This window comes from Hordeum vulgare, chromosome 3H (assembly GCF_904849725.1).
Source record: "Hordeum vulgare subsp. vulgare chromosome 3H, MorexV3_pseudomolecules_assembly, whole genome shotgun sequence".
Lineage (NCBI taxonomy): Eukaryota > Viridiplantae > Streptophyta > Magnoliopsida > Poales > Poaceae > Hordeum > Hordeum vulgare.
Window position 1 is genome coordinate 293,037,928 of NC_058520.1, and position 22,153 is coordinate 293,060,080.

A 22,153-nucleotide genomic window follows, 5' to 3' on the forward strand; every position below is an offset into this window, starting at 1 on the left:
AAGAAGAAGGAGAAGGAGGAGAAGGTCTTCTCCTCCTTCTCCTTCTTCTCCTCCTTCTTCTCCTACTCCTCCTTCTCCTTCTTCTTCTCTTCTTCTTCATTTTCTTCCTTCTTTTAATTTTTCCTATTTCTTCTCGTCTTCTCCTATTGATGGAGCTAAATTATCTAATTATGTCTTTTTGGAGCTATATGGGCTAATTATGTCATTTTAGAGGAAAACAAGCTAAGAATATAATATTCATGAGCTAACCAAGGATTTTATGCCATTTTGAGCTTATTATGTCATTTTGGTGCTAAATGGGCTAATTATCTCATTGTTGGGGAAAATAAGGAAACGAGGATAAGAAAGAGGAGGAGGAGGAGAAGAAGAAGAAGGAGAAGAAGAAGAAGGAGGATAAGGAGGAGAAGGAGGAGGTGATCTTCTCCTCCTTCTCCTCCTCCTCCTCCTTCTCCTTCATCTCCTCCTCCTCCTTCTCCTTCTTCTCCTCTTCTTCTTCTTCTTCCTTCTTTTCATTTTGCCTATCTCTTCTCCTCTTCTTGGAGCTAAATTATCTAATTATGTCTTTTTGGAGCTATGTGGGCTAATTATGTCATTTTAGAGGAAAACGAGCTAAGAATATAATATTCATGATCTAACCAAGGTTTTTATGCCATTTTGAGCTTATTATGTCATTTTGGAGCTAAATGGGCTAATTATGTCATTGTTGGGGAAAATAAGGTAAGAAGAATAACAAAGAGGAGAAGAAAGATGAGAAGGAGAAGAAGAAGAAGAAATCAAGAAGAAGGAGGAGAAGAAGAAGAAGAAGAAGAAGAAGAAGAAGAAGAAGGAGGAGAAGGAGGAGAAGGCGAAGGCTCCTTCTCCTCCTTCTTCTCCTACTCCTCCTTCTCCTTCTTCTTCTCTTCTTCTTATTCTTCTTCCTTCTTGTCAATTTTCCTATTTCTTCTCCTCTTCTCCTCTTGATGGAGCTAAATTATCTAATTATATCATTTTGGAGCTAAATGTGCTAATTATGTCATTTTATAGGAAAACAAGCTAAGAATATAATATTCATGAGCTAACCAAGGTTTTTATGCCATTTTGAGCTTATTATGTCATTTTGGAGGTAAATGGGCTAATTATCTCATTGTTGGGGAAAATAAGGTAAGGAGAATAAGAAATAGGAGAAGAAAGAGGAGGATGAGAAGAAGAAGAAGAAATCAAGAAGAATGAGAAGAAGAGGAAGAAGGAGGAGAAGGAGGAGAAGGTGACCTTCTCCTCCTTCTCCTTCTTCTCCTCCTCCTCCTTCTCCTTCATATCCTCCTCCACGTTCTCCTTCTTCTTCTCTTCTTCTTCTTCTTCTTCCTTCTTTCCATTTTTTCTATTTCTTCTCCTCTTCTCCTCTTCTTGGAGCTAAATTATCTAATTATGTAAAAAATGAACTAGAGAAAACTTACCGTCGTGGTCATCAAGGAGGAGAAACACCAGGGTTGCTCACGGCAGCTTCGTTTGGAGAAGGTTTCCCTGGAGAAGGGTCGTGCGATGCCGGTCGGGAGTTATTCTGAAGAAAAGATATTTTGCAATGTCTCAGTTAGCATGATGACACTCCATTGTTAATACTAGTTTATAATGACCATTGAAATGAAACTCACCATGCCAATCATAGAGGAGATGGGCATCGGTGGAGGCACTTGACCGTTCTTCTCGCACATACTCTAAAGAGTCGGTCGTATTAGTTAGTAATGAAACATACATTACACATATGATTTGGCTAATGTGAAAAAAACTTACCACAAAAAGCTCGTACAGGGCCCATTGACCCGCGTCATTCCGGGCCCTCTCCTCCTCAATCAATCGTGACGTGGTTCGGTCCCTCTCCTCAAGAGCAGTGTGGCTTGCCAATCTCTCTTTCTCAAGAGCAGGATGGTTTGTCGCTCTCTCTTTCTCAAGAGCAGCCTGCAACACCATTCCTTGTTACCACAGTAAGGATTGATGGTCACACACATAATGAAATGGATGAACGTTTTCTGAGTCTGTACAACTAACCTCGATGACAAGATCGACTGGCCGTGGACGAGGCATTATCTCAGGACAGGAGCTCGACTGGCGCACCTTGATGTCCGGGAGAGTGAGTGGAAAACCTATTATCCCATCTCCAATGGCTATCGAGCCATGGGGCCAACCACCACCAGATATCATCAGCAGCTCTGGATCCAAAGGTTCCTGCCTCGGGTTAAAGTCCTTCCCTTTCCTAGCCTTCCCTGTGTCCCTGTATGTCATGAGCTTCTGGTTGGATTTAAGTTGGTGAAGTAATTTGGATCATCTAGGTCAGACTCAGAGAATGTCTTCGCCTTCTTGTAGGAGGCACTATGGGCCATTCCATAAAGGTCGTACAAGTGTGGCATCTCCGTCTTATTGTGATGCGCCTAAAAGAGAGGAACAAAGTATTAGTAAGGGGCTCAAGCTAGCATGAAGAAGGAATTGCATGAATCATCAAGCAAACCACATACCCAGTTTCGTCCGAACTGAAGTAAGTTGGCGTTGACTTTATGATGTGGCACACCAACCATTTGGCTACGCGGATCCTTCGCATTGTCGTGGATGGCTCGCCAGTTCCCTGTGCACCACTCATCCACCATTGCCTCCCAACAATCCATCTTATCCGCACTCCATCTCGGGGGCACCTATAAGTTATTAGAAAGAATTTTGAGTGCTACACTTATGAATCAAATCAAGAAAACTACGTAGAAGGCCTAAAGAATAGGTAATTACCTTCATGTACTGCTCCTTCTTCAGATACTTTCCACGACACTCCTTCTTCTGCTTCTTAATAACACGCGTGGCATAGTAGTCTTGAATAGCCTGCGGCCGAGCCTCGTGGCGTAAGTTCTGTAATAATCTCCTACACTCGGCCTCGAGAACCTTGGCCGCCTCCTCCTCATATCCCTCCTCACATCTATAGAAGGTGTGCAATCAAACGAGACAACATCGATTAGTAAAATAATTAGCTATATTATTAATTTTAGATTGTGTAAAAGGAAAATTTACCCAAAAGCTCTTGATCACCATCTCGGCCCTCGTGTGGCACAATACACCATCTATAATTTCTTCCGGCGGGGCCTGCGCAGCCTGGTAGTGCTCCCAGGAAAATCCTAGTGTAGGAACCTGACGATCACCAGGCAATGTGAAAAACCCCGAAAAATTTGTCCGGCAAAGCACACCAAGGACGCTGTTCGGCTTGCGGACTCCACGAGGGTGTGCCCATACCCTGCAGTATGATAAGGTCAACGCATTAGATATTTGAAGAAACTTGAAGGCAAAAGCTAAAAAAAGAGTAAATGTACTTACATATCCCATTCAGGCTTAATCACCGGCCTCTGCTCACGGGTAGCCGGCACGACCGGGAGACGTGTACTACCATGCTTGTACATAGTGGCCCCGTCCACTTGCACGCCACCCTCACTATCCGTAAACTCATCCCCGCCATCAACAGAACAGCCACCCGGACCCTCGGTCCAATCCGGCACCTCAGTCCAATCCGGCATCTCAGTGCGATCCGGCCAGGCACCCCATCCGGACCTCTTCACGTCGGCCGAAACGTGTGTGGCAGGAGTCTCCTAGGACGTAGCCTGAGGAACCGGAGTCTCGTGGGCCTATTCATATGCCCAACAGTAATTTGTTTACTCACCATATGCATTCTTCGAGAGAGATGCCACTAGAGAACACTATGGCCCCTGGACCTATTCATATATAAATTTACAAATGCTATTATTTCCTCCCTGACTTTTATTATTTGTATTTACTGTTTTATTTTTAATATATGTATACTATCTATCTACACTACTTATCGTTTTGCAAGTAACGAGTTCAAGGGGCTTGAAAACCCTCTTCCCCACGTTGGGTGCAAGAGTTTCCTCTTTTGTGCGTAGGCGGTGATGATGGGAGTTGTGTGGTCCTCCTATTGGTTTGATAACCTTGGTTCTCACTGTGGGAAATACTTATGTATAATGTTCTGTGTCATCCGCTCCTCTTCGTGGAAAAACCTAATGCACATCACAACTATCAGGGAGGATTTTTGGCACCGTTGCTGGGGTGTATCTCCAAATTACTATCAAGTAACTTCTCGAAAATTATCATTCATTTTTATAATTTTTATTTGATGTTATATTATGCTTGCTCTAGAAATCAAAAACACAAAAATATTTACCTTTGCTAGTTTTCTTATTTGCTTGCTTTGTTTGAAGTTGCTATGTTGTGTGAGTTTCAAATTAGTGGTGCTTCCACCTCTAGTGCGGAAGCTCTTGAATACTCAACTTCACCTTGTAATGAGAATGCTAAAAGAAATTTTGATAAAGTTCCTAAAGAACAACATGATAACCTTGCAGATGATGATCCTTCTAAAGGAGAACCTATTATGCAAACAAAGAAATTCCGCATACGTAGTGGTAATATTATTGGGAGAAGTGTAATTCAAGACTTGATCACTTGTGTTGGCTCATTTCCCTTGATAAAAAGATCTATTCTTGCTAGAAGTACTAGGTATGCGGATGTTATATCTTTTCTCATAGTTGAATTGGAAAGACAATTCATTCATATGCATCCCTTCATAGAATGGTTGTTTCTAGAATTCTCTAATATTCAGGATGCTCCCACTAAACGTTTAGCAAAAATATCTCTCGTTTGTAAGTTCAATCACATTATGGAAAACTAGAGAAGTATTTGCTCATTATAGGGTTAATGGTCAGTGCCCATCTATAGATGGAATTCTATATGATTTGGAAGAAATAAAGAAACTCAGATCAACGGTTATGTTGCTTATGATGACAACCTTAGAAAGAAGGTCTCGCCTAATGTCTTAGTTGATAAAATTTCCGAAGACAATGATCAATTTGTCAAACCAAATGTTGGATTTGGTCATGTGCTTGAGAAATAATTGAGGAAGTACCTTTATCGAAACCTATACAATGAAGAATTGACTATTACTTATGAAAAGCCTAAGGAGAAGCGTCCTCCTCCTCCCGAGATAGATCTCACGGACCCTATTGTTGTTAATTTTAGCTTCCTAAATTATGTTTGTTTACCTATTAGAAATATTGCTGCTGAGAGAAGGTAATATGACTATAGTTCTATGAATTTTTCTCATGATTACTACAACACTTGAGCAATGCATTATGCCTAGCTAGGGGCGTAAAACAATAGCGCTAGTTGGGATGCAACCCAATAGTTATCTTATTTTTCTTGTTATACTTTGTGTTTGTGTGTGATAACATGATTATTTATACTAGAATGATTGTGATTTTATGTTTAAATTAGTGTATGTGCCAAGTAAAACCTTTGGGATGATTTGAATGATAAGTAGAATTGATACGATGTAAAAATAGAAACTTATGCGTCCAGTGCAGAACCTGTGATTTTACTAGAACATCTTTTCTATCTGAATTTTTTACACATTATTTTTATACAAATTATCAGGTTGTCCTAATTTTTAGTTTTTTCTGAGTTACAGAAGTACGGTGTCATTGCTGATCACTACAGACTGTTCTATTTTAGACGGATTCCCTTTTTTGCTTGTCTAGTTTAATTGTTTTGATGATACTATGGATTATATCGGGGGTATAAGTCATGGAGAAGTTAGAATACAATACCTTATGCAATAATAAACTATGAATCAATTTATAACAGTAACTAATGTTTATGGTTCGCCTATCCTACTAATGGACTCACGAGTTTTCTGTTGAGTTTTGTGTGGTGAAGTTTCAAGTTTTGGGTGCTATCACGATGGCTGAAGGATTAAGGAGCGACAAGAGCCTAAGATTAGGGACTCCCAAGAAACCCAAAGGTAATATTCTAGGAGGACTCAAGCATCTAAGCTTGGGGATGCCCTGGAAGGCATCCCCTCTTTTGTCCCAATCCATTAGTATGTCACTTGGACCTATATTTTTATTCATCACATGATATTAGTTTTGCTTGGAGCGTCATTTGCTTTAGTTTTATTTACTTTTAGTTTTGCACAATCACTATTTGTCGGACACATCGACTTGAGAGACATACATGTTCACCATGATTTGTTAGAATACTCTTTGTGCTTCGCTTATATCTTTTGAGCTAAGTCGTTGCTCCTGTACTTCACTTATCCGTTTTAGAGCACACTCGCATATAGATTTTATAGAAATAAGTTCACTCTCATTCTTCACTTAACTTTATTCGGGAGTTAATAAACAGTGATGGTAATTTGTATGGGTTATAAGACTAGTCCAAAAATAATAGGTATTCAAGGAGTGCATAATCAAAACCACATGTAGCACATTAAAGAGAAATTGTGGGTTAATGATATTGATGTGGTAATATCAAAGGGTATGAGAGCATGATTATTGGTTAGCAAAAATATCAATAGTTAAAGGATGTTAATTTGTTTTTCATCTAAATATTGGTTATCTCATGGTGATGATGTGTGAGCATTCTTATTCCTCGTTGAAATCTTGTTGTGCTTAGGTTGGGGGCGAGCGATGGTTAACTCCTACCAACCTCCCCCCTAGGGGCATGCGAATAGTACTTTGCTTCTAGAGAGATAATAAAACCTTGCAATAAGTATGTGAGTTATTTATGACTAACATGAATCCATGGATGTACGCGCTCTCACTACCTCATATTTTCTAGGCTCTTTGGTATTGTGCTTCGCCCATTCTCACCTCGAGGATCAGTGCGAACTTCGGCGGTGCACCCAAACCTGGGACCTATCATGACATTTCCATAGCTATTCCGAGATATATTTCCATGCAACTTCCACCATCACATCATATGACTAGTACCTTCATTATCATATTCTTTGCGTGATATTTGTGGCAAAGCCACTGTTCATCATTATCATACATGTTATGCTAGATCATTGCACATACTGGTACATTGCCAAAGGCATTCATATAGAGTCATATTGTTTAGTAGTTTCTCATAACGAGTTGTAAGTAAATAGACGTGTGATGCTATTCATTATTTAGGGCCCTGTCCGAGTGAGGAAAGGATGATGGAGACAATGTGTCACACCCTGTGTTTGTACCACTTTGCCACATTATGTTATTATAAAAAATGGAGCCAATTAAAACTTTTTGCATATTTTTGATGGTTGATTTGGTTGCTTCTTCCTTGCGTGACCGAATGAGTTTTGAATCACTATTGTTATTATCCTCTATATAATCCATCTCCCTGACCCCAAACCCTTTCCCAATGATCACGCCATGTGAATAGGACCAGAAAACTATTTTTCTTAAATTATTATTTCAACAAAAGGCATTTATCTATTTTAGGCTTTCTAAAACCCCAGATTTGAGATCTGCACTGCAAGTCCCCAATTTAGGATAGATGCCTTACCCCAAAGTTCTTATTTGGAACCTATTATCAAAAAGGTTTCACAAAACTATAAAATAATTATTCTAAAAGTTATTTACATATTTTACTTAAACACATCTTTCTAAAGCGAGAGATGGTATTTCATAGGGAAAAATTATTTTATCACATCAAAAATATTTGAGAAAATTTAGGGAAACTCAGTGGACATATATTTTCCATACATAGGAGTTTAAACACATGGTAATATTCAAAATATTGGACAAAACGCCTCTAAACCCTTTCTGCCAATTTAAAGCTTGTGAAATTATTTCATGTGAAATATTCTCAATAAATCCTAGGAAAATTCTAGCAAGGCACAAACGATAAATGTGGTTATCCTGCAAAGTTTCATCCCAATCCAAGTTGGTTTGATTCACCAAAGTATCCCAAAACCCTGTGTGTCCAAAAATAAATTTGAGCAACTTTACATTGCCAAGTTCATTCAATTATCCCCAAACTCCACCAGAATGATCTAGCCCCCAAATAAGGATAATACAACAAGTCGTGCATTTTTGGGAGTTTATTTGATCACTTTTGTTCATAGGAATCTGATTATGTCCATTACTAAGAACTTTCATGTTTACATTGCCAACTTTGCTCAAATGAGCTCAAACTTGGTGAGCCATGTTAAGTTAAACAACATTTGGGCAAAAAAGTCTTGCCCAAAACCCAATCAAGCACCTTTTTTCCAGATTACAAAATCTACTCCTAGAGCATTCAAAACTTCTCCCCTTTACCCCAAATTTTTAGCACAACTACAAAGTGACCACAAGCTTCTCCAGTAAGATTCCTAGCGCCCAGATCCATGAATGAAGTGGAGAAACCCCATGTGCAAGACCCTGGACAAGCACTCATTCCCTCTTCTCTCTGCTCTCCTCCACTCCTAGCTTTCGAGAGCATCCCAAGCCTCTCCCCTTTGTTTATTCTCCCCCGCAACCGTTGGACACTACGAGACACGCAAGAGCACGACAAAGGGCAATCATGCCGACCAAAGGTGCACTCTAGAGCATGCTATAGTGATGGCCGAGCACAGGTCAGCTCCGCGCCTGCCCCCAAGCCACCTCGAGCCTCCCCCTCACACATGTCGAGGTGCCTAGGCATCCGCGACAAGCCAAGCCATCGGCCCTCTCCCTCTCGCGCGCTCTCCTCTCTCTGCCCCCCCCCCCCCTCATGGTCATGGCTGGCCCCGAGAAAGGCCCCGAGCCATCCCTGTGTCCTCCCCTGGCCCTAGTGATCGTTGCAACTAGCTCCGACGCACGAGTCCATGGTGGTCTCTTGCCCCGCCCATATAAGGCTCCCGAGACCCCCCCCCCTCTCCCCTCTCGTCCCTCTCCCCTCCTCCCAATCATGCTCTAGTGCCCCAGTTCGCCCCCAAAGCTCTATGAGCTCGAGATTGATCCGGAGCTCTGCCGCTTTGGCTTACCGTCGATCTCACGGTCGGAAGGCACTCCAGCCCTCCTTCTTCCTCCTTTGGCTTCCCCCTGCACTTATGATGCGTTTTCCCCTCTTCCTCATCCTTTTTGCTGCAGGAAACAACCCCGGGGACCACCTCCTGAAGCTACTTCGTCGTGGGATCTCTTTGTCGGCGACTCCCTACGCTCACGCGGCCATTTCCACCTCCACCAGACCATCGACTCGTCTCTAAGTACATTTCCATCATCGACTCGCCTCGTTGTGGTCCCTATCACCGCCAGTGAGCCTCGCCGCCCTTTGGCGAGAGGTTGATGATAGACCCGACACGTGGGGTCCAACCGTCAAACTCCCGCGCCTCTCCCTCGCCCCTCTCTCACTCGCTGGCCCATGGCCCCCGCCCGTCAGGTTTGAACCTGGCGTGGCGCGGTTGCTTGGCTCGCTTGGGCTAGTTGGCCTCTCAGCAGGTCTAGTTGTTGTCCGACTGTGGCCGGGGTGCTCCAGCATTTTTATTTTTATTTTTAACTCAGTTTGGCAAAAATTCCATAGAGTTAAATATTTTTCCAAATCCAAATATTCCTCCACCTAAAATCTTGTAATATTATGTAGTATTTTAGGATGCCACTTGTGTAATTTTTACAGTAAGTTCCATGCACTATTTTATTTTAGAACCTCGTTTAGGGCATTTTAACACTATGAAAATGAATTTTACAACTTTCTACACTCCAAAAATAAACCCAACAATTTTGGCAGTACCCGTGCTCACCTAAGAATTTTACAAAAACGGTGTGACATTTTTCTGAGTAAATTATTTTCTTTGTTTTTAATTGACTTCTTATTTTTGCTCGATATTATTTCGACAGTAGATTTTGTTGTTTATGAGGGACTTGGACCAGAAAACATTGAAGACCCCGCAGACTTTGTTGAGCAAGGCAAGCAGCCCCATGACCAAGACTAAGAAATTATTTTCATGGATGTCATATCTAGCATTTCGTTCCGATGCATAAGATCATGTTGAATTGGTAACTAGCTCAGTGAGTTGTTTCTGATTGCTCCTCGTTGACACTTGCACTTGAGAATAACCCTACATACCTATTAGGGTTACGAGGGTGGGATGTAGTTAGGTTGCCAGTAGTGCTATGCATGGGATTGGGAACATGCATGGTGATGATAAAGGAAAGTGATTTCAAAGATTTTAAGAAAACCCCGTCAGGTGCCACTAATGCCCGAGGGAGATGGTGTGAGCTAGGTAGCCACTTGAGAAAGAAGTGGTGTACCAAGGCTAGTGAGTGTGTGGTTTTCAAACCGGATTGGTTTAAGTTGCGACCATTACTCCAACCTTACATGCACGACCATGATACCTCTTATGGGACGGGGCTTTGCTGATTACTATGGTTGGTGCTAGTAAAGAGCTCGCATTATTGGTGGAGGGAGTGAGATGGTCATTCTCCAAATAGGGTCATGCCAAGAAAAGGGCGACCACGAGTTTTTTCACGAACGCCAGGCACACTGTTGCATGACCTCATAGATGATAAGTGCGATGTACATCATGAGGGATTGCCACCAACAAGTGGACTCCTTGCTAGTACCATCATGGACAAGGTGATGTTCGGGTACTTACCTCGGGTATGAGAAGTCCCGCGAGTCATGTCTTGACACGGAAGTTTCCCGAGTCTTGTGGGTAAAGTGTGTAATATCTTCAGAGTGTAAAACTATTCGAATAGACATGTCCACGGTCAAAGACAGTTGGATGAGCGCTCTTGGGCTACGTCCATGTTTACCAAACAGTGTGCGTGTGAGAGAAAGGTAGTTATGTGAGTAATATGATACATGTGCTAAGTCGGATGAGTTGGCATGATTGGAGAAGATGGGTTGTTAAGATCTCAATTTATATTTATATATGTAACCTGTTCACATGGTCATCACTTACCTTATCATGCATGCTCGTACAAGAAGTTGATCATGTTATTGCATCGGGGAAAAATCTGCTTTCTGCAAAATTTCCTACTAGTGTTATATCATTCTTCATTATTGCCTTGATCCACATCTTGGGTTGCTTGTGAGTACATTGGAAGTACTCATTGGCTTGCCACTCGTAATTTAATTGGCCAGGCATGGAAGAGAAGGGACTTGGAGAAGAGTTCATCAGTGACGAACATGCAAACTAGGACGCTTCCCAGTCAGAATGCTTGTAGATTAAGGCAGATACCAAGGGTTCACGCTTCCGTTCAAGAATTCTGCTGCTAGTTATGTTTGGTGTGTCGCCCTTTGAGGCCCTATCTATGGAAGACTTGACCGTAACGGTCTTTATTTGTATCAGACTGTATGTAAGGATGTAAGACTTGTATTTCAGCGTCTGTGTGTTCAGTGAGCATTGCTCTCTGGGATCACTGTACACGTGCATTCGGTGATTACGACTCATGAGTCGGGTTCCCCATGGAGCTGGTATAAATGCCACCTTGACTATAGGAAGCCTTAGTTAGCAATGGACATTAGTTAGGATGAACCTATTTCCAAAGACTATACCTAGCATCTATACTTAGAAGTTTCACACTTCTTGCCTCTTCCATTCTATTTTCAAAAAGCTTTACAGATACCTCCCCTTAAACCATGTATAGGGCCGCGTACCCGAAGATCTCCTAGTATCCGGCTTTTCCCTACTCCTCGAGGTTAGCCTCGAGAAGTGCCTGTTCTGCCAACTACCTATTTTCCTCTACCACGAGCACTGGGTCGATGCCACTACGAAGGAGTACCCTGTCGATGTTGTCGCAGAGGAAAATGACTCCCCCGACGAGTTGGTTCTTTAAAGAGCCACAAATGGATACTTTGGTGTTAGCAGTCGAGACAACTGCGGGGAAGGCTCTCATCCACCTTCGAGACATCCTTCCAATAATGGATGACGATCCGACTACTTGCCACTTCCCTTTTGGGAAGGATGATGATGGCGAGAGTTGGATGTTGATTCCATCCCTGGAGAACCGAACACCGCTCAGGTTCCAGACCTACTTTAGCCTCTTCGCCAACAGACTAGCTCATAACCAATAAAGGAGTCTGTGAAGCTCCGCCAGGAACTTCATCACACTCGTGAGCTACTCCAACAAGCAAAGACGAAGTAAGACAAGATCAAGAAGGATGGAGTCCCTAAGGTACGACCCGCCGTCGCTTATAGAGGAGGAGTACCCCCAGTTAGAGGCGCACCCACACGTAGTCACAACATGAGTGCGAAGGAGTATCATGAGCTCTTCACCGATCTACTGGCAAAGTGTCACCGGGATGGACCTGCCTGCTCTACAACCCCCTAGAGAGGAGACGATACCTGCACGAATGATGACCAGGCGAAAGACCTAGAGCAGTGTGAGTACGAGACCAAGCACTCCACTACTTGAGTCCGGGAACCCCTAGGGTAGTATAAGCTATGTATACCTCATGCGAAGTCGAGTCCGTGTAATGGTTCATACGAAACCATGTGTGCTAGTTTTTTGTTTTACTGTTTGTATTTTGATGCAAGTTGTAGTTTTGCTTTAGGCAACATGTGAGCAACTAAATCGCCTATCTTATCTTAATTTTATGTGTTTAGTCTTTCGATCCTTGTTTGACACAATTGCACTGTACTAACCCCTTAGGAGCATTTTCTTCTTGTTGCTATTTCTCTAATCTATTCCGGTTGTTTGACTTGGCCACTCCAAACAAGATGGTGACTGCTACTCGCACCAGTACTTTTGGCAACCCTAGCGCCGACAACTCTAGCCAGCATCCAGGAGTCGGTGGGTCTGCTCAAGCTGGAGGTCACTAGGAGCACCCACCAGGCAATCTTCCCCCACCACTGCCTCCACCAGAGAACATGACCATGGATTAGTTTCTCCATGTTCTTAGGGATGAATGCCAAGCCAACAATGCCGCTATCCAGCAGATGGCTCAGGTTCTCGTGAACAAGCAGCAGCAAGATGGGAATGACAATGGATGTTCCACTCTGTTAGAGTTCATGAAGAGTTCACCCCGACCTTCACAGAGATAGCTAAACCTTTGGATGCTGATGACTAGATCTGCACCATGGAGGACCTCCTTGCATTGGTCAACTACAATGAGGACTGTGAGAAAGTTCTCTATGCCTCTAACTGCCTTGGAGGTACTGCCACAGCTTGGTGGGATGGATTCAAGGTCATGCAAGGCAAGTGTGTGATCACCTGGGATGATTTCAAGCAAGGATTTCGCACTGCCCATATCCCTTCAGGGATTATGGCTATCAAGAAGAAGGAATTTCAAGCGCTGAATCAAGGAAATGGATCTATCAAGGAGTACGTGTAGAAGTTGAACCTCTTGTCAAGATATGCGCCTAATGATGTCAGCATTGAGGCAGCTAAGATAGAACACTTCATGGAAGGGCTTCACCAATCTCTGTAGTATCAACTTGTTGCATGTGACTACCGAACCTTCTTTGAGATGGTGAACAAGGCTCCCATGCTTGAATACAAGGATTGTGCCATGGAAGACACACGCAAACGCAAGATTATCAACATCGACAGTCCCAAAAACCAGAAGACTCGCCCCTGCAATCAGCCCCCGCAAAGCCAAACTATCAGCCTCAACAATCCAGGACTCCTGCACCTCGTTCAAGCTACCATCCTCAGCAGTATGCCAACCCCAGGCCAGTATACAACAATCCTAGTAATAGCACTGGCGGCAAGACCAACAACTTCAGTCTAGTCATAGGCTTTGGGTGTGGTCAGCCTGGACACATCTTGAAGCAGTGCCCAACAAGAAGCCGGATGCACCCCGCCCCAATGTGCCAAACCAGGGACAAGGCCGTGGAGCGCCACCGAAGAACCAAGCTCCCCGCAACATGCCCAAGAATGGCAAAGGTCATGGGAATCACGTCTCTATCGAGGAAGCTGAGTAGGACTCGGATGGCATACTGGGTACGTTCCTCGTCAACTCAACCCCAGCAACAGTTCTGTTTGATTGTGGTGCTTCACATTCTTTTGTTACAAAAAAGTTTGTGTTTGAGAGTGCTATGGATCCTACACCTTTGGGTAGTCACATGATGGTACAAACCATGGGTGTAGTGATGAGGACCAAGATAGGGTGTAAAGGAGTTGGGATTAACATTAACGGGGTAGGCTTCTTAGCTAATCTCATCATCGTGTAGTCGCAAGGATTGGATGTGATCCTTGGCATGTATTGGTTAACCAAGCACCAAGGCTTATTGGATTGTGCCAAGAGGACTATTACCATGACCAATAGCCAAGGAGCCGAAGTCAAGTATGTTCCCAACCCTACCTTAAATCAAGCCCCACAGGTTAATTATCTATCGGGGATTGAGTTGGATTGAGTGTGAGTGGTATGTGAATACCCAGATGTATTTCCCGACGAGCTTCCCGGAATGCCTCCTGATTGTGACATTGAGTTCATTATTGAGCTAATGCCGGGAGAAGGATGCATATATATAAGAAACACTATAGAATGTGATCCAAGAGTTGGCTGAACTGAAGAAGAAATTGGCTGAGCAGCTTGGAAATGGATTCATTCGCCCTAGTGCCTCTCCTTGGCGATCGCCTATTCTATTTGTGTCAAGGAGGGATGGAACAATCACGCTTTGTATTGATTACCACTCTCTCAATGAAGTCACAATAAAGAACAAGTATCCACTCCCCAAGAATGAAGACATGTTCTATCAGCTAAATGGTGCCTAGGTGCTCTCCAAGATCGACCTCAGGTCTGGGTACTACCAGTTGAAGTTCAGACCCTGAGGATATCCCGAAGACAACATTTGTGACTAGATATGGCATGTATGAGTACACGGTCGTGTCATTTGGGTTAACCATGCCCCAGCCTACTTCATGTACCTCATGAACAATGTCTTCATGGAGTATTTGGACAAGTTTGTCGTTGTCTTCATCGACGACATACTCATCTTCTCCAAGTCTCAAGAAGAACATGACAAAACTTGAGGATGGTGCTGGAAAAGCTTCGAGAGCACCAGCTTTATGCCAAATTCAGCAAGTGTGAGTTCTGGCTGCATGAAGTTGGGTTCTTGGTACATGTGTTGACATTAGATGGATTGTGAGTTGATCCTGCCAAGATTGAAGCCGTGACGGAGTGGCAATTGCCAACCAATGTGAAGGAAGTCAGAAGCTTCTTTGGACTCTCGAGATACTACCGCAAGTTTGTTGAAGGATTCTCAAGCATCGCCCGTCCGATGACTCAACTCTTGAAGAAGGAAAAGAAGTTTGAATGGACGCCGAAGTGTGAGGAAAGTTTCCAGGAGCTCAAAAGAGATTCACAACAGCCCAAATTTTGGCCACCCCTCATATTCACAAGGAGTTTGTGATATAGTGTGATGCAGCGAGGACGGGGATCGGTGGTGTCCTAATGCAAGAAGGGAGAGTCGTGGCATATCTATCCAGACAGCTATGCCCTTACTAAGAGAACTATGCCACTCATGATCTTGAGCTGGCGCTAGTGGTCCATGCCTTGAAGACATGGCGGCATTACCTTCTGGGAAAGCGATGTGAGATATACACCGACCAAAATAATCTAAAGTATATTTTTACTCAGGAGGAATTGAACATGAGGCAACTAAGATGGTTGGAGTTGATCAAAGATTATGCCCTCAGTGTTCAAAACCACCCCAGGAAGGCCAATGTGGTGGTTGATGCGTTGAGTAGGAAGGCTTGTTCCTTGAATGCTATGATCAAGGAAAGGCTGCATGCCTTGTATGAGGAACTTGAGAGCTTCGGATTGGAACTAGTCGCAGCAGGATTTCTGGTCAACCTCAAAGCGTAGACTATGCTGATGGATGACATCAAGGAAGCTCAAAAGGGACGCAAGAGCATCGAGGGTATCAAGAAGAAGATCAAGAATGGCAAGGCCCGAGGATCCTCCGTGGATGAACAAGGAGTTGTATGGTTTGGGAACCGCATCTCCATACCCAACAAAGTTGAGCTCAAGACCCTGATCTTGCAAGAAGCCCATGACACTCTTTATTCCATCCATCCTAGAGGAACCAAGATGTACCAAGACCTCAAGGCAAGATTCTCATGGCATGGCATGAAAAGAGAGGTAGCTTCTTATGTCACTAAGTGTGACGTATGCCAAAGGGTCAAGGCTGAGCATGAGGGACCCGCAGGACTGCTACAATCTCTCAATGTGCCTGAAAGGAAGTGGGACAAGGTCAAAATATTTTTCATCACAGGTGTGCCCAGATCAAGCAAGGGACATGATTCCATTTTGGTTATTGTCGATCACCTGACCAAGGTGGCCCACTTCATTCCTGTCAAAACGACCTACACAAGGACTGAGTTGAAAAAACTCAGATCGAGGAACCTAGTTTAGCTTGAGGTTGTGGAACAGATTTCACAGGGCCTTGGGGACCAAGGTATCCTTCACCACCGCTTTTCACCCTTAGACAGGCGGACAGACGAAACGAGTAAACCGCATACTCGAGGATATGCTCTATACATGTGTCTTGGCATATATAGCCAAGGGGGAAGATTGTTTGCCCTTTGTCGAATTCTCCTACAACAACACCTATCAGCCCAGCCTTTAGATGGCACCATTTGAGGTGTTGTATGGGTGCAAGTGCCGCACTCCCCTCAACTGGACAGAAATGGGAGAAGGGCTGGTCTTTGGACAAGATGTCCTCCTTCAAGTAGAAGAGAAAATTCAACTCGTCCAGGAATGTCTAGGGGCCGCCAAGTCAAGACAAAAGAGCTACACCAACTCTCATCGCTAAGACATGAGTTTCCGTGTTGGGGACTATGTCTATCTTCGAGTTACGCCTCTCAAGGGAACAAAGCGCTTCCAGGTCAAGGGAAAGCTTGCACCAAGATACATCCTCCCCTTCAAGATCACCAAAAGGTGAGGAGTAGTCGCTTATCAGCTAGAGCTATCTTCCGAGCTCTTGGATGTGCACAAAGTCTTCCACGTATCGCAGCTCCAGAAGTGCCTCCAAATTCCCAACCGCCCGGAGCTCTACAAGGATAACGATCACCAAGCCATCGATCTTCAGCCAGACCTCACTTATCGTGAGAGACCAATCCGCATCCTAGATGAAGCCAAGCGTTGCACAGAAGCTGCACCATCAAGTACTTCAAGGTCTAGTGGAGCAAGCACACTAAAGTAGAAGCAACATGGGAGCGTGAAGACTACCTCACATCATAGTTTCCTTCTCTTTTTAGCGCCTAGCCTAGGAATCTCAGGGACAAGATTCTTGTAAGGGGGTAGGTCTGTCACACCAAGTGTTTGTACCACTTTGCCACATTATGTTTTTATAAAAATTCGAGCCAATTATAAATTTTTGCATATTTGTGATGGTTGATTTCGTTTCTTCTTGCTTGCGTGACTGGATGACTTTTGAATCACTATAGTTATTTTCCTCTATATAATCTATATCCTTGACCCCAAACCCTTGCCCAATGATCAGGCCATGTTAATAGAACCAGAAAACTATTTTTTTATAAATTACTATTTCCGTAAAAGGCATTTATCAATTTAAGCTTTCTCAAACCCCTGATTTGAGATCTGCACTACAAGTCCCCAATTTAGGAGAGATGCCTTACCCGAAAGTTTTTATTTGGAACCTATTATCAAAAAGGTTTCCCAAAACTATAAAAAAAATATTGAAAGTTATTTTTCTATTTCATTTAAACACATCTTTTTGAAGCCAAAAATGGTATTTTATAGGGAAACATTATTTTATCACTTAAAAATATTTGAGAAAATTTAGGGAACCCGAGTGGACAAATATTTTCCATACATAAGAGTTTCAACACATGGTAATGTTCAAAATATTGTACAAAACCCCTCTAAACCCTTTCTACCTATTTCAAGCTTTTGAAATGTTTCCATATGAAATATTCTCAATGAATTCCAAGAAAATTCTCGCAAGGCACGGATGATAAAAGTGGTGATCCTGCAAAGTTTCATACCAATCCAAGTTGGTTTGATTCACCAAAGTACCCCCAAAACCCTCTCCGCCCATAGTTAAATTTGAGAAACTTTACAATGCCAAGTTTATCCAATTGGCCCCAAACTTTACGAGTGTGATCTAGCCCCTAAATAAGGACGCTACACCAAGTTGTGCATTTGTGGGAATTCATTTGATCACTTTTGTTCATCGGAGTCTGATTTTGTCCACTTCTAAGGATTTCCATGTTTACATTGCCAACTATTCTCAAATGAGCGCAAACTTCTTGATCCCTATTTATTTTATCTCTCATATCATCCTATTAAGTTCCACAACATTTAGGCAAAGAAGTCTTGCCCAAAACCCAATCAAACACCATCTGCTAGATAACCAAATCAGCTCCTAGAGCATTCAAAACTTGTCCCCTTTACCCCAAATTTTAACCACAACTATAGGGTGACCCCATTCTTCTCCAGTTAGCTTCATGGCGCCCAACTCCATGAATGCAGGGGAGAAAACCCACATGCAAGCCCCTGGACAGGCACCTATTCCCTCTCTTTCTGCTCTCCTCCACCCCTAGCTTTCCCAAAAAAGCATCCCAAGCCTCTCCCCTTTCTTTATTATCCCCCACAACCATTGGACACTGCATGACATGCGAGAGCACGACAAAGGCGCAGTCATGCTGGCCAAAGTCATGCTCTAGAGCGTGCTACAGTGACGGCCGAGGACGGGTCAGGGCTGCGCGTGCCCCCAGGCCACCTCGAGCCTCCCTCATTGCGCCAATCGAGGCGCCTTGGCATCCATGACAAGCCAAGCTGCGGGCCCTCTCCTCTCTCCCCCTACAGCAGCTCCCCGAGTCGCACCCGATGCCGCCCAAACTGGGCAATGCATGCGCTTGCTCGCGTGCGCTCTCATATCTCCTCTCTCTCTCCCCCCCCCATCGTCCTGGATGACCCCCAGGAAGGCCCCGAGCCATCCCTCTCTCCTCCCCCCGACACCAGTGGTCGTTGCAGCCAGCTCAGGCGCACGGGTCCCTAGTGGTCTCATGCCCCGCCTATATAAGGCTCCCCCAAGACCATCTCTCCCGTCTCATCCCTCTCCCCTCACAATCGTGCGTGAGTGCCCCAAGTTTGCCCCCAAAGCTCTCTGAGCTCGAGATCGAGCCGGAGCTTTGTCGCTTCGGCCTGCCGTCGATCTCACTGTAGGAAGCCCCTCAGGTCGTCCTTCTTCCTCCTTCGGCTTCCCGCTGCACTTCCGATGCATTTCCCCGTCTTCCTCGTCCTTTTTGCTGAAGCAAACGACCCTGATGACCACATACCAAAGCTACTCTGCTATGGGATCTCGTCGCCGGCGATTCCCTGCGCTCCGGCGGCCCTTTCCAACTCCACTAGATCGACGACTCGCCCTTGAGTCCATTTCCGTCATCAGCTTGCCTTGTCGTGGTCCCTATCGCCGCCGGTGAGCCTCGCCACCCTATGGCGAGAGGTTGACGACGAACCCGACACGTGGAGTCCAACCATCAGCCTCGGGGCCCTCTCTCTCTCATTGGCCCCTGGGCCCCTCTCTCTCTTGCTGGCCTGTGGGCCCTACCCATCAGGTTTGAACCTAGTGGGGCATTGTTGCATGGTTCCCCTCGGCTGCTTGGCCTGTGGGCCGGCCTAGTTGCTGGCCTCCTCTCTCCTGGGTGCTGCAGCCATTTCCTTTTTATTTTTAACTCTATTTCACAAAAGTTCCAGAGAGTTAAGTATTGTCCAAATCCAAATATTCCTCCACCTAAAATCTTGTAATACAATGTAGTATTTTAGGATGCCACTTGTGTAATTTTTAAAGTAAGTTGCATGCAATATTTTATTTGAAAACCTTGTTTGGGGCATTATAACACTATTTTAAAATGATTTTTACAACTTTTTACACTCAAAATAAACCCAACAGTTTTGGCAGTACCCATACTCACCCTAGTACTTTACAAAAACGTCATGAGATTTTTCTTAGTAGATTATTTTCTCTGTTTTTAGTTGAGTGCTTATTTTTGCCCGCTATTATTTTCACGATTTGCATTGTAGATGAGGGACTTGAACCTGAAAAGTTTGAAGACCCCGGAGACTTTGTTGAGCAAGGCAAGCAGCCCCTTGACCATTCCTAAGAAGTTATTTTCATGCATGTCATATTCAGAATTTCATTCTGATGTATAAGATCATGTTGAATCAGTAAGTACCTCATTGAGTTGTTTCCGATAGATCCTCATTGATACTTGCACTTGACATAACCCTACCGACCTATGAGGGTTATGCAGGGGGGATGTAGTTAGGTTGCTAGTAGTGCTACGCATGGGATTGGGAACATGCATGGTGACCTTAAAGGAAAGTGATTTCAAAGGTTTTACGAAGACCATGCCGGGTGCCACTAATAGCCAAGGGAGATGGTGTGTGCTAGGTAGCCACTTGAGAAAGAAGTGGTATACCGAGGCTAGTGACTGTGTTGTTTTCAAAACCGGACTGGTTTAAGTTGCGACCGTTACTCCAACCTTACATGCATGACCACGATACCTCTTATGGTGTGGGGCTTTGCTAATTACTATGGTTGGTGCTAGTAAAGAGCCTGCATTACTAGTGGTGGGAGTGACATGGTCATTCTCGAGAGAGGGTCGTGCCACGAAAAGGGTGACCATGGGTTGTTTTCATAGACATCGGGCTCACCATTGTGTGCCCTCGTGGATGATACATGTGATGTACATCACGAGGGATTGCCACCAACAAGTGGTCTCCTTGCTAGTACCGTCATGGAAAAGGTGATGTTTGGTTACTTACCTCGGGTATGAGAAATGCCGCGAGTCGTGTTTTTACATGGAAGTTTCCCGAGTCTTGTGAGTAAAGTGTCCAACCTCTGCAGAGTGTAAAACTATGTTAATAGTCGTGTCCACGGTCAAGGATAGTTGGATGGCTCGTGTTGGGCTACATCCATGTTTACCAAACAGTGTGCATGTGATAGGAAGGCGGTTACGTGAGTAATGTGATGCCTGGACTAAGTCAGGCGACTTGGCATGCTGGCAGAACATGAGTTGTTCAACCCTCAGTTGATATTGATATATGTAACCTGTTCACATGGTTATCACATACCTTATGATGCATGCCCGTACGAGAAGTTGATCTTGTTATTACACCAGGGAAAATCCACTTTCCGCAAAACTGCCTACTAGTGTTATATAATGCTTCATTACTGCCTTGTTCCACATATTGGGTTGTTTGTGGTACAATCAAAGTACTCATTGGTTTGCCACTCGTTATTTAATTGGCCAGGAATGGAAGATCAGGACCTTGGAGAAGAATTCGTCGGTGACGAACATGTGAATTAGGACGCTTCCCAGTCAGAATGCTTTTAGGTTAAGGCACATGGCATGGGTTCACACTTTCATTCAAGAATTCTACTACTAGTTATGTTTGCTGTGTCGGCCTTCGAGGCTCTATCTATGTAAGTCTGAACGTAACAGTGTTTATTTGTATCTGTTGGCATCTATGGATGTAAGACTCTTGTATTTCAGCTTCCGTGTGTTCGGTGAGCATTGATCTCTGGGACCACTGTACACATGCATTCGGTGATCACGACTCATAAGTCAGTTTCCCCAAACAATGATTCCCCAACAAGTTGCGATGAGAATCCAGATAAAAATAAAGGGAAAAAGGAAAAATAGAGAAAAATAGAAAATAAATAAATATGAGAGAAAAGAGAGAAGGGACAGTTCTACTACCTCCTTTTCCACACTTGTGCCTCAAAGTTGCACCATGTTTTTATGTAGAGAGTCTCTAGTTTTGTCACTTTCATATGTTAGTGGGAATTTTTCGTTATAGAACTTGGCTTGTATATTACAATGACGGGCTTCCTCAAATGCCCAATGTCTTCTTGAGCAAGCAAGTTGGACGCACACCCACTTAGCTTCAGTCGAGCTTTCATATATTTATAGCTCTAGTGCATCCGTTGCATCTCAATCCCTACTCCTGCATTGAAGTCTATTGATGGGCATCTCCATAGCCCATTGATAAGCCGAGTTGATGTGAGACTTTCTTCTTCACTTTTACCCCTTTGAAACCTACCACCATATTCTATTCCACCTACAAGCTATGTCCATGGTTCACGCTCATGTATTGAGTGAGTAATAAAAAGATGAAGTGTGTTAAATCAAGTTTCCTCGCTTAACACCATGGTGCTTAACATTTGTATTTATGTTGTGCAGATGGAGCCATGCCATACTAATATGAGAAAATTAATGGTGTGTAAACATTCATTAAGGATCATATATTTTGAACATTGAATGATCATGTTACTCATGTTCATGGATATTACTATGTTAATGTTTGTTAATTCATCATTTCTCAGTGATCAAACCTGCAATTGATTATATGTTGGATAGCATGTCACATAGAAAATTATGTTTTTATCATTTACCTACTCGAGGAAGAGTAGAAATTAAGTTTGCAGATGCTG